This window comes from Gorilla gorilla, chromosome 2, assembly GCF_029281585.2.
Source record: "Gorilla gorilla gorilla isolate KB3781 chromosome 2, NHGRI_mGorGor1-v2.1_pri, whole genome shotgun sequence".
In the NCBI taxonomy this organism is placed as follows: domain Eukaryota; kingdom Metazoa; phylum Chordata; class Mammalia; order Primates; family Hominidae; genus Gorilla; species Gorilla gorilla.
This window is the reverse complement of record NC_086017.1, coordinates 33,289,885-33,302,985: the sequence shown is the minus strand read 5'-3', so window position 1 is coordinate 33,302,985 and position 13,101 is coordinate 33,289,885. Positions and strand designations below refer to the sequence as shown.

Below are 13,101 nucleotides of genomic sequence, written 5' to 3'. Positions count from 1 at the left end.
TCACTGGAAACAATAAATCTTTGTTTCTAGACCGCCAACAAAATGCAGGATGTCCCCCTAAATCAAAGAAGGCAGTTTCGCCAATTACTGACTTTCAAGTATTTGGTTAATATTTCTTACACTAGAAAGGTTTCTCTAATGCTTAGTTTCATTTTTATTTTGCTACATATAAGGCCCTTTCCTCTATTTCTGTTCAAAAAACCATTTTGTCAATGCCCTTCAGTTACTGGAAAGTTAGGAAGGTAGAAATCCTTCTTCTGTACTAAGCAATTTTACAGCATTTAAAATGGCTTTTATTTTCCACCTTTATGCCTTTCTTGGATCTCTGAATCCTCTTCTTTTTTTTTTTTTTCCTGAGACAAGGTTTTGCTCTGTTCATGGCGGCAGTGGCCTCTCTGCAGCAGCTGCTGTAGGGATGCCAGCTGTAGTGGGGGAGGCACAGCGAGGGCTGCACCCTCCATGGAACCGGTGGGGGCTGGGATCAGGCGGGAGCCCCACCCTCTACTAAGTTGGCAGGGCAGGAGCCCTGTGCTGCTAGGCACAGCTGCAGCCACCCAGCCATGGCTCCAGACCAAGGCATCCCTGCACTCTTGGGGGCCTAGGAAGCTCCCTGCCCCCATAGGCTTGAAAGTACCTGTTCCCACTCCCTGGCCTCTCCCAGCTCTGGGCATCCACTCTGGGGTGGAGCAAAGTTGTAGGTGGGCCTGGGTGCTATCACAACCCGGCTGGGTATGAACATGCTCAGGGCAGCACTGACACACCAGCCCCCTGCTGCACAGGCTCCTTCCAGACTTTAGACACCTACGAGTGCAGGAGGGAGGCCGGGGGCACTGCAGGCAGCTTGGCATGGACCTGTGGGCGCCTCCTGGCACAGACAGCCTGGGTGCCATGGATGGTATGAAAAGCAGATAGGTTCCTAGGCAGGAAGGGGCAGGTCCCCAGCGAAACTCCACCTTCAGGCTGGGGATGGCCTGAAGCCTGTGGGCTGGGCTGCCAGTTCTGAGCAAAGTCTGCAGCCTGGAGTGAGAACTTCATTGATGACCACCTGGCCAACCAGATGGTGCTTTCTCCAGGCCCACCCGTTACGGCCCATGGACCAGTCAGCATGTACTGCCTCCATTCTGAGCACATAAAAACCCCAGACTCAGCCAGACTTACACACTCCTCTAGATGACCTGCTTGCAGAAAGGAGCTAGCCACTACAGGTCTCCTCTCTGCTGAGAGCTGGACATTCATTGGGACAACCTGCCTGCAAAAAGGAGCTACACACTTCAGGTCTCCTGAGAGCCATTCTGTCACTCAGTGAAGCTCCTTTCCACCTTGCTCACCCTCCAGTTGTCCGAATCTCATTCTTCCTGGATGTGGAACAAGAACTTGGGACCCACCAAATGGTGAGACTGAAAGAGCTGTAACACAAACAGTGCTGAAACATACCCCCCCTACCCCCCAACTCACCATCTTGTGGGTGAAAAGAAAGAGAGAAGAGCTATGGCCCTCTGGGGAGCCCAGGCCTAGGGGCTCCCTGAGCTAGGACTGTGACATCCTTTTTGAGGCTCTGCTGTTCCTGGGGTCTCTAAGTTTCTGGTTGCCACTGCGTTCAGATGCATCGTTCAGATGCAGGTGCCTGTAGCAGAAGTCACTTGTGGTACGTCTGATCTAGCCACAGTCTTGCATGGAGCTGCCTGCCCCACCACAGCAGCTGACATGCCTGGCTATGCACAGTGACTAGATCCCACGATTGTTTGCTCACACACCTCTCACTGCTCCGTGCCTGGCTCACCCTTGGCAGATGTGGGATCCAGGCTGGTAGCATGAGTCAAGCGCAGCTGATTCCAGGCCAAGTGGGTGGAATGAGCCCAGTGGGCCCAAGCAAAACCCAAGCAAAGGCACCACCTACCACAGAAGTTTCTGGCTAGAAAAGCAACACCTGAAGGATCCTGTGACACTATTACAAAGGATCCTGTGGTATGATCGCAGCTCACTGCAGCCTCCATCTCCTGGGCTCAAGCAATCCTCCCACCTCAACCTCTTGAGTAGCTGGAACCACAGGCATGTGCCACCATGCTCAGCTAATTAAAAAAAAAAAAAAAAAAAAAAAAAAAATATATATATATATATATATTTTTTTTTTTGTACAGATGGGCTTTCCCTATTTTGCCCAGGCTGGTTCTGATCTCTTGGGCTCAAGTGATCCTTCTGCCTCAGCCACTCAAAGTGTTGGGATTATCGGCATGAGCTATCATGCCTCACCTCTTAATTTTTTGTAATCTAACTTTAAGATGACTCTCTGCACATAATAGGTAAAAGGATGATCAAATGAGAACAGATTTGAATTTGCTATTTTAGTAAAGACTAGATTTGAATTTGCTATTTTAGTAAAGACCAGCTTCTCTTCTACGGGAAGAAAAATATTACTTTTTTGGTTTTGGAGGCTCTATTCTTAATATTTTTGTTTCACATCAGTTCTTGACGTATGAAAACTACTGACTTATATTGAACTTGTTCCCTGGAAATCTGTGTGTTCTATTTGTACTTAGTCTTATTTCTTTTGAATATCACTATCCTTTTCTATCACTCTCTAATTGTCATATATTTGTTTAAATTTCCTCTGGTGATCACTCTGTTGCCATTTTCTCAGAGTTAGCCACTTTGTAAAACCTGGTTTCACTCCTAACCAGCAAAATAAATTATCCTTACCCCTGGTTATGTTGCTGCCTGTCTTTTACAGTCTAGGAGTCCCCTGAGGGCAGGCACTGTGTCTTACTTATCTTTGCATACTAGGCAGCTGTGATGATGTCTGCCACATAATAAATACTAGAACAACACTTTTTATTGGATTTATGAATTCATAAAGAACTAACACTTGTAACATTGACAAAAAGTGCTGAGGACAGAATAGGTGTATTAGTTTGTTTTCACACTGCTATAAAGAAATATCCAAGATTGGGTAATTTATGGAGGAGAGGTTTAATTGACTCACAGTTCCACATGCCTGGGGAGGCCTCAACTGACAATCATGGCAGAAGTGGAAGCAAACACCTGCTTCCTCACAGAGTGACAGGAGAGAGAAGGGTGAGGAGCAAAGGGGGAAAAGCGCCTTATAAAACCATTAGATCTTGTGAGAACTCACTGTCAAAAGCACAGCATGAGGGAAACTGCCCCCATGATCCAATCACCTCCCACTGGGTTCCTCCCATGACATGTGTCGATTATGGCGGTTACAATTTGAGATGAGATTTGAGTGGGGACACTGCCAAAGTACATCAGTAGGTACACCATGATTTCTTCCTTAAAAAGGTATTTTACTCTTCAGTAACATGGAGAAATCCTCAAAACATGATAAGTGAAAAGAAAAAAAGATGCTGAATAAAATTTACTTGTTCACTTATTCATATATTCAACAAATATATCCTAAGATCCCTCTATATGTTGGCACTGTTCTATGTGCTGCAGATTTGGCAGTGGACAAGTCCAAAGTTCTTCATTTCATGGAACTTATATCCTAGTGAAGGGAAGATAACAGTAAGCAAATAAACAAGTATACATGTAATATACTGATTGCGAGAAATAATGGTAAATAATAAAACAAGGCTTAAGGTAGTGACTCCAAATTATTTTTAAAAACAACCTCCCTAAAACACAGCTAAATGTGGTACACATTTAGCTATTACTTTGTGAAATTTCTCTACTTACACAAGTTGCATTTTTCTATCCTAAAACTAATCATACAAAAGCTCCTAAAAATGTATTCACACATGATAAATTACTCTCTCTGTGAAGTGTAGTATTATTTAGTTGTATATTCACAGCTGGCTAAGGATTTGCAAAACATCAAGATAAATTTTGTCCTAATTCATGTAAGACTTCTTTCTATTTTAGGCTAACAATTTATTCACTGCAAACACAATTACACTGTTTATGACCACAGCATGCTAAGTATTCACAATGTAAAATTTTAAAATGATAATTTTGTTAATAATTACATCTCTTTAGTTCATCAAATAATGTTAAAATAAAGATAGAGAATATTTTCAACAAAAGAAACAACAAGGAACTTAACACAAACTTCTAGAATTAAATCAACACTACAAATAGAAATACTCTGGGACTCATCAGTTAAAATGTTGGCACAATCCAATTTCATTAGTCCTGTTTTATGTATGATATTGGAAGCAGTAACTCATGACAGCTTTTATAACAGAAAGAATGGAAATAACAAAGAATAGTTTATTAAACACCAAACATGGTAAAATTAAAAATCAAACCATTTAGATTGAGTAAATTAATTTTTTAAAATTTATTTTTCTTTTTTGAGACAGGGTCTTGCTCTGTTGTCCAGGCTGGAGTGTAAGGGCACGATCACAGCTCACTGCAGCCTTGATCTGGGCTCAATCATCCCACCTCAGCCTCTTGAATAGCTGGGACCGCAGGCACATGCCACCAGGCCCCATTAATTTTTAAATGTTTTGTAGAAACAGGGTCTCACTATGTTGCCTAGGCTGGTCTCAAACTCCTGGCCTCAAGCAAGCCTCCTCCCTTGGTCTCCCAAAGTGCTGAGATCACAGGCATGGACCACTGCACCTGGCCTGAGTAAATTTAAACTGTGGGTCAGTATCTCTTTTTTTTTTTGAGACGGAGTCTGGCTCTGTCGCCCAGGCTGGAGTGCAGTGGCGCAATCTCAGCTCACTGCAAGCTCCGCCTCCCAGGTTCACGCCATTCTCCTGCCTCAGCCTCCCGAGTAGCTGGGACTACAGGCGCCCGCCACCACGCCCGGCTAATTTTTTGTATTTTTAGTAGAGACGGGGTTTCACCATGTTAGCCAGGATGGTCTCGATCTCCTGACCTCGTGATCCGCCCGCCTCGGCCTCCCAAAGTGCTGGGATTACAGGCGTGAGCCACCGTGCCCGGCCCCAGTATCTCTTAATGGTGCTTTAGTGCCAATTTCATAAGTCTTAAGGTATCTAGCATAATAATTATATTCAATGTCTATGCTCACAGAATCACTATCAGTGTTAAGACAATATCCAAGTTTTCAAAACACCAATTCTATTTCTTAAGTTTCAAAAACAATGGCCACAAAAACTCAGAGACAGGTATGAATCCTACTGTTTGGTAGATAGAAAGGCAACCCAATATTGATGAAAGTAAGTTAGGTAGGGGAACGAGAATCCACTTTACAAAAAATTTGCTTGGTGGGTCACTTAGACAATGCAGAACACAATATGGAAAGGGAAGGAAGAGGAGAGGTTTTGAAAAGATAAGTGAACATGGACAGATGCTTAGACAAAAGTGACTCCATCTTGAATACTAATCCACAATGCTGACTTCTGATTAACTCCAGTCCTGTGAAGGCCTCCTGATTCTTATTTTACTAGCTGTCTTTAGTGTAAGAACATGTACTCACTGTAAATCCTGCTTTTAGATCAAAGCAACCTTGATGGTATAGCACAAATTACTGCACAGGCATGATGTACCTAGCATTCTTGCCTGTTCTGGTGGGTTGTCTTAAATTGTTTCTATAGAGCCTGTAAACCCTTTCTCTGTGGTATAAAAGCCCCGGTCTGGGCAGTAGTGGTGTGCAGATCTACCTGCCTTGCTGCCACCCAAGAGTATGCTTCCATTTGTAAGTTCCCAAATAAATTACCATTTCCTGACAAACTGGATTTGCGAGCCTTATCCTTAGGTTTCTTGGCTCCTTCTGAGTTTAGGAGTCACTTTGCATATATGACCCTTTCATGGAACAACAGATTTTCATATGAAAAAGATCACCCTGATAGCAGTGAGGATATAGCTGAGATTGAGGACATGAGACCAGTTAGAGGGCTTTATAGTGACTGAGGTATAAGATGATGGTGGTAATGATAGGAGCATGGAAAGAAGTAATACATCTCAGAGTTGAGACACAAAAGGATCATATTGAGTTTGGAGGACTTGTAGCATGTCCATCTGCAGATGCCAGCCAGGTATGAAATTCAGGTAAAAAGGGCTGTATTGCAGAGATTTGTGAGTCAACAGTGCTCACAACTGTTGGTCTTTATAACCCCTATGAGTGGATTAGGTTATGACAGAACCAGCACTGCAAAAGGAGGGGAGTTAGGAGGGAGTTCTGAGAAACACTTACTGACATTTAAAGGTATTGGTAACAGATGAGGAGGGTGAGAAAGAGCAACCAGACAAGAGGAAACTCAGGGGCATATGGTATCACAGAAGCTGAGAGAAGGAGCACTTCGAGGAGAAGAATGTGGTCAACAGTGTTGTGTATTGCAGAGTGGTGAAGGAAAACATGGAGAAAGTTCTATCACTTTCAGCAAAATGCAGTTGGTGACTTTGAGAGGAGCAATTTGAGTGAAATGCTTGTCATCGGTTGTGGGTTAAGAAATAAAAAAATTAAAGGAGAGAGACAATGTGTTTCTGTTTCTAGAAGTCTGGATGTGAAAAGCTAGAGAGGAATGTGAATGGGGGATAAGAAGGGCGGGGGATACAAAGTGTCCAAACAGGAAGGAGGATTAAACCACAGACAGAAGCACTGACACCTTTTCTGCTGTGACAGGAAGGAAGGAGGAAAGGGGAGGAAGATGAAGACTGTGTAAGACTGTAATTGGTCTAACGCATTATTACCACATAAGTGGAAACAGCATAGTTTTATTCTAGACTGCCACTCCAGTTGTGTGACCATGGGTAAATGTGACCGTATGTAAATTTAAACTTTTCAGGTCCTTAATTTATGAAGATGAGGAAGGTGGATTAGATATCACCAAAGCCCCCTTCAACAATAAATTCCAAAATTATACATTATAATTCTATGAATTTTGTGATAGATTATTAGAAATGTACAATAACGTGTATGTGTCTGAAATCTGCACGTTCCCTTCGGAAAAGAGTACTTTGTACCAAATTTGCATTTTAAAATGAGGACTAGAATGACTGTAAGAAATAAATCTTCACTTCAGTCAGTAAACAGACAACCCACAGAGTGGGAAAAATCTTCAAAATCTATACATCTGACAAAGGACTAATATCCAGAATCTACAAGGTACTTAAACAATTAACAGGAGAAAAACAACAATCCCATCAAAAAGTGGGCTAAGGACACGAATAGACAATTCTCAAAAGAAGATATAAAAATGGCCAACAAACATATGAAAAAATGCTCAACATCACTAATGATCAGGGAAATGCAAATCAAAACCACAATGCGATACCATCTTACTCCCGCAAAAAAATAAAAAAATATATATATGTTGGCATAGATGCGGTGAAAAGGGAATACTTCTACACTGCTGGTGGGAATGTAAACTGGTACAACCAGTATGGAAATGTGTGGAGGTTCCTTAAAGAACTAAAAATAGAACTACCATTTGATCCAGCAATCCCGCTACTGGGTATTTACCCAGAGGAAAAGAAGTCATTATACGAAAAAGGTACTTGTACATGCATGTTTATAGCTGCACAATTTGGAATTGCAAAAATGTGGAACCAACCCAAATGTCTACAATCAATGCGTGGATAAAGAAACTGTGGTACACATATATGATAGAATACTACTTAGCCATAAAAAGGAATTAATTAATGGCATATTATTCTAAGTGAAGTAACTCAGGAATGGAAAACCGAACATCGTATGTTCTCACTCTTAAGTGGGAGATAAGTTATGAGGATGCAAAGGCATGAGAATGACACAATGGACTTCGGGGACTCAGTGGGGAAAGGGTGGGAAGGGGGTGAGAGATAAGAGACTACAAATTGGCTTCAATGTATACTGCTCAAGTGATGGGTGCACCACAGTCTCACAAATCACCACTAAAGAACTTACTCATGTAACCAAATACCACCTGTTCCCCAAAAACCTATGGAAATACTACAAAAAAAATTTTTCACTTTGGTCTAGCTTTCCCAACCACAAAAATTAAAGGTAGATTGGTGCTTTTTTTGACCCCTGGGGATAATCAGTAAAGACCACGTAAACTGATTTTGAATAATGAAAAACTACTAAAACATTAAGAAAATATTAATGCTCTTTCTAAAAAAGCATTTGAATAAAATAAAAAACTTTCCTTTGTGCTTTTTTTTCCCATTTAAACATGACAAAAACTATTTCTGGCTCAAGTCATTTTCAATGTGTATTGATAGAGTGGGGGAAAGGCACTCTGCTCCCATTTAATTTAAAGACCCTGTCTTCTTCCATTTAAATCAGGTGCCATGGACCCATCTGGTAGTCTAGTGAAGCATATGGACCTTTTCTCAGGATAATATTTTTAAATCATAACAGAAAATGCACAGTATCACAAAGAAAATAGATTATATTGAAATAAAGTTATCAAAGGATTAAAAACTTTTGTGTTACAGGGCCAGACACAGTGGCTCATGCCTGTAATTCCAGCACTCTGGGAGGCCAAGGTGAGAGGATCGCTTGAGCCCAGGAGTTTGAGACCAGCACAGGCAATACAGCAAAACCCTGTCTCTACAAAAAGTAACAATAAAAAAATTAGCTGGGCTTGGTAGCATGTGCGCCTGTGGTCCCAGCTACTCAGGAGGCTGAGGTGGGAGGATTGAGTCCAGGAGGTTGAGGCTGCAGTGATCTGTGATCACACCACTGCACTCCAGCCTGGGTGACAGAGCAATCCTGTCTCAAAAAAAAAAAAAAAAAAATAGTGTTACAGATTTAATAATAAATGACAAAATCCAATTTAATCTGCTAGGTCTAAAAATTGTAATGAGGTGACGAAGCATTATTTAAAGATATCTGGAATAACTGTAAAGTTATTTCTATTGGTGACAAAGAATACTTTGCTGGATCCTTTGTACCTAGCTGACAAATCAGTGAAAAAAGTATGGAGGATGGTGCTTGGAAGTACCTTGTATTTCTGCTACCCCTTGTCGGTGGCCAGGACTCAGTCACATGGTCCTGTATCTAAGTGCTAAGAAACAAAATTTCACCAGTCCTTATTCTGATGTCTCTACAATTTGTTTTTCATTTTGGTTGTCTGAAACTCATTCTCCAGTAGATTTCTCAGCAAAGGCTCATGTGAGCAATATTTGATTATCTGGGGGAGCTGTAACTGAAGGTAAGTCTGGCTGGACAGAAAATAAGTGGCTCATGTTTTCCTTTCTAAAATATCTGATATACTCCATTGATTTTTACTCAATCACCTAATTTCTGAGTCTTTTCTAATTTGGATTTGTCTTTCCTTTCGGATATCATGTAAAAAACTTCTTTTAGCTTGTTTTGAAGTAATAGTTCATAGTTTTAATCTATTTTGTGGATTTTTTGGGGCATGTTTTCACTGTAGGAACGTTATTTTGCCCTGTATTCTTTTATCTTATAAAGGCTTTAACAATTTTTGTTTTACTTTTATTTTTTTTAAAGATGTTTTCCTGTACTTTGAAAGGGACAGTCCAGCCTAGTTCTTCCCAACTTAATGATTCCAAAGCTGTCTTTTCAATTGTTTTCACAAAGTGATTTTACAAAATGTGGTCTCCCACTTTGTGGGACTGCCTACTCTGTTGTACTTGCCCACTTTTTATATGGACTTTGTTTCTTCTCCCCTTTTGTCCTGTACTGCTTAATTTGGATTCTACTTCAAGTAGCTTCCTTCAGTGACAGCATTTGTTCTGGAAGACAACTTTGGTTTGTCGGCTTCAGGAGTTTTTAAGGCCCAGACTGCTTTAGCACTATCAAACTGAATCACTTTCCAGTCTCCTTTATTCACCTATGAATTAAACATTACAAAAACGCCCACGCAATCTCAGTGGTTGCTATGTAATTGGCTTGCTGTGCTTTCCAATGAGTATTTGCTGGCACTTCAAGGGCTTTCCTCTTCTCAGGACCCATCAACCACCTTGTTTCCTTACATTTGCTTCCTTCCACACATTTACTGATCCCACACTGATTCTGTAGTTGTTGGCAGTTTGTCCTTACCTGCTAGTATTTGGGGGTTTATAAGGATACTTAGCTTTGAGGTTGTTGCTATCTGTAGGTTTTTGGTTTTGATATCCTACTTGCTCTGTTTTATGATGAGATTAAAGAACAATGTCACTACTGCTACCATCTTTCAGGAATCTTCTTCCTGTAGTTTTTACTTTTAAATTTAAAATAATTATTGCTCAAGGTCTAGTTCAGAATTTGAAAAACTGGGGCTGTCCTTCTAATGAAAACATAGTAAAATACTCAGGATTTTCAAACTGTGACCTTTGAAACCACAGATTTATGCATACATGTTGCATGTCTGTGTGTATATGTGGACTTCTGTTTTTCTTTACCCCACTTCAAACAGAGGGGGCTCACTGTAGATACTGTACTTCAATGAAATATTTTTGTGTGAAGAAAGGGTTACATGGTTAAAAGTGTCGGAACATAACTGTCCAGGGGTCATCCTTTAAAAACCATACCTAAGAATAGACTTTCATAATACAGATTTGCAGAGACAATTTGGGCCAAGAACTTGAGCTCCAAGAAGTGGAGTTCACGCAAAAAAAATATATATATTTTTATAAAAGTAATCTCTCATGGTTTTCAAAGGCTTAAGAACAGAATATATACTTATTAAATTCCTTTACATTTCTATTAAGAACCGTTTTTACTGGCTTTACTTTTCTCCCATTTACTATCTGCTGCCAGAAGATCAACTGTGGCATCAAATGCAGTTCTTAAGTTTTCTAAGTATTTACTTGGAACAAATGTGAAAATTTAAACTAAGTTTACAAAGACTTAAAGTAATCTCAGAAATGATCAACTCAATTAGATTTTTCCTCTTTGTCTTAGATATTTTAAATTTCAATTTCCCTCAGAGAACTTACAAATAAGATGTTCAAAATAACAACTTGAGGAAAAACAAAAACCAAAATCCTAAATGTTAGTGCTTGTGGAGGAAGATATGGTTAGATTCCTACCTGGTAGGTCAAACATTCTGGCATGTTATATACCACATATCCATGGAATCACACCATATAGACCTGTCTGTCAAACCCCGGATTGGGGGGGAGGATCTTTCTTGTGAGCAGAGAACTTTTCACTTCACTAAATGCTGAGATCTCAAGGAAGCAAGGAGGGAAGTACCATACTCAGAACTTCAGCCAACAGACTGGGAAAAGGAGGGGCACAGTAACAGTATCTCTTTTGAAACTCTACAAGACCCAATTTTAGGACCTCCTAGTGGATCCTAATGTATTAATTGCGGCCTCCATATCTGATTGCTGGTAAACATGGCATTCTAAGGAAATAGTTCATTACTGCAATGCTCTTAAGTCTTCCCATGTGCCAGACAGATAACCAGCTTCATTTACCTAAAGACTCACATTAGTATTACTGGAGCCTTGAAATATTTGCCAACATGGTTGCTTGTCAGATAAACAAGGCATTGTAAACCCTTATTCAGACACTTGCCAGAAAAAGACCATATTCAAGATTTCTATGCATAGAAAGGCTGTGAAGATGAAAGACAAGAAAACAATTTGTGTTTATTTTAGAAATCAGAGGACCTCAAATACAAAACCCCAATTGGCAATAGATTACATTCTTCTCTTCAACAGGCAGAATCCTTCACTGAAAAATGCAGTGAATCAATGTTATATTCTCTTTGAACTTGTTTAATCATGTATAATATTAAGGAGAAGTCAAACCTGATGTATGCATTATAAAATATAGCTCTTCTTCTACCAGTGAACTGTCGGTCAACTTGGCAGGTTCAACTCTGCTTTATTTATTACTGAGATACTTTATCATTTAAGCATGCAATATAGGAAGGTTCTTACTGGGCAAAATGAAACATCAAAACACAGGAGGAAGATGCCATAGATGTCCACTGGTATTACTATGAAGGTAAAGCCATAGTATGAATAATATATATTTTACTAGTACCATATTTAATTTAGAGGCATCAATTTTTCTCTATTTGTTACAACTGTTTCCTGTAGATAAGTCAGGAATCCCTAGTGAGCTTAAAAAGAACAATATCCATTCTTTATCTATTATCTTCTCTCTGAGATGACTGATGTAGAATGTTGGAACTTGTTATGGATTGAATGTTTGTGTCCCCCACAAATTGATATGTTTAAATCCTAACAACAATATGATGAAAGGAAACTTGGAGAGCTTTCTTATTCTCTTTTTGCCATGAGAGGATCCAGTGATAAGTTGGTAGTCTGTAACCCAGAACAGAGAACCCACCAGAACCCAACCATGCCAGTTCCCTGATCTTGTACATCCAGCCTCCAAAACTGTGAGAGGTAACTTTCTATTGTTTACAATCCACTCAGTCCATGGTACTTTGTTACACCTGCCCAAAACTAAGAGCTCAAGGGGATTTCAGTGATTGGCTAACTAAAGTCCCTCATTTCTACAATGAGGTCACATAAGATCCACAGAGTTTTTTTGATAAATAAATCTAACATTTAGTATATGCCCACAATATACCAGGCATCGACACACACAAGTTCTAATTAATCCTAACAGCCTTGTGAGATGGATTTTGTCACGCTAAATTTAGAGATGAGGGAAATCAAGAGATGCATGACTTGTTCAAGAAGATGCATGCAGTTATTTAGTTCCAGAGCCAAGATTCCAATCTTCAGAGTCCAAGTCTGTTTTACTTATTAGTTGTTTGGTTTGTTCTCCCCATCTCCTGCACCCTGCAATTTTACATTTAATGTTAGGTGACTTGACTAATGTCATGCAAGTAGAGAAACAGAATTTGAATCTAGGTCTCACATAAGGGATTTAGTGTATTTCCTCTTCTTTTCTCCATTACATTTCCATTACTGGGTAGTTAGTATTGTACTCAATATAGTATAACTATACCTAAACTAAATGTATCAGAATGTTTTGGGCTTTTATTTTAAGACCACTGCTTTCCCATTTTTTCAATGCATCTGATTTAACATCTTTTTTGTTTCTGGCACTATGCCAGGCAATTGTAGATAATATGGGAAAAGTATAGGTACAGTCTTCTTTGCTCTTGTGTACATAGATTTTATTGGAGAAATAAGATTTGAATCAAGGAAGTAGAGAAAAACAACTGCTGAAGTGTGTGCTAACAATTGAAAGTCCAGAGAAAACAACAGTAAAGACTGAAATAAAGGGGGAAATAGGATGCAGAACTGGCA

At 39.9% G+C, this 13,101-nt stretch overlaps 1 protein-coding gene across 2 annotated transcripts in view; it reads right to left on the bottom strand.

Moving 5' to 3' along the window:
- The window catches only part of UBE2E2 (ubiquitin conjugating enzyme E2 E2), a 387,409-nt gene that overhangs the window by 110,397 nt on the left and 263,911 nt on the right, over positions 1-13,101 (bottom strand). The window lies entirely within an intron of this gene.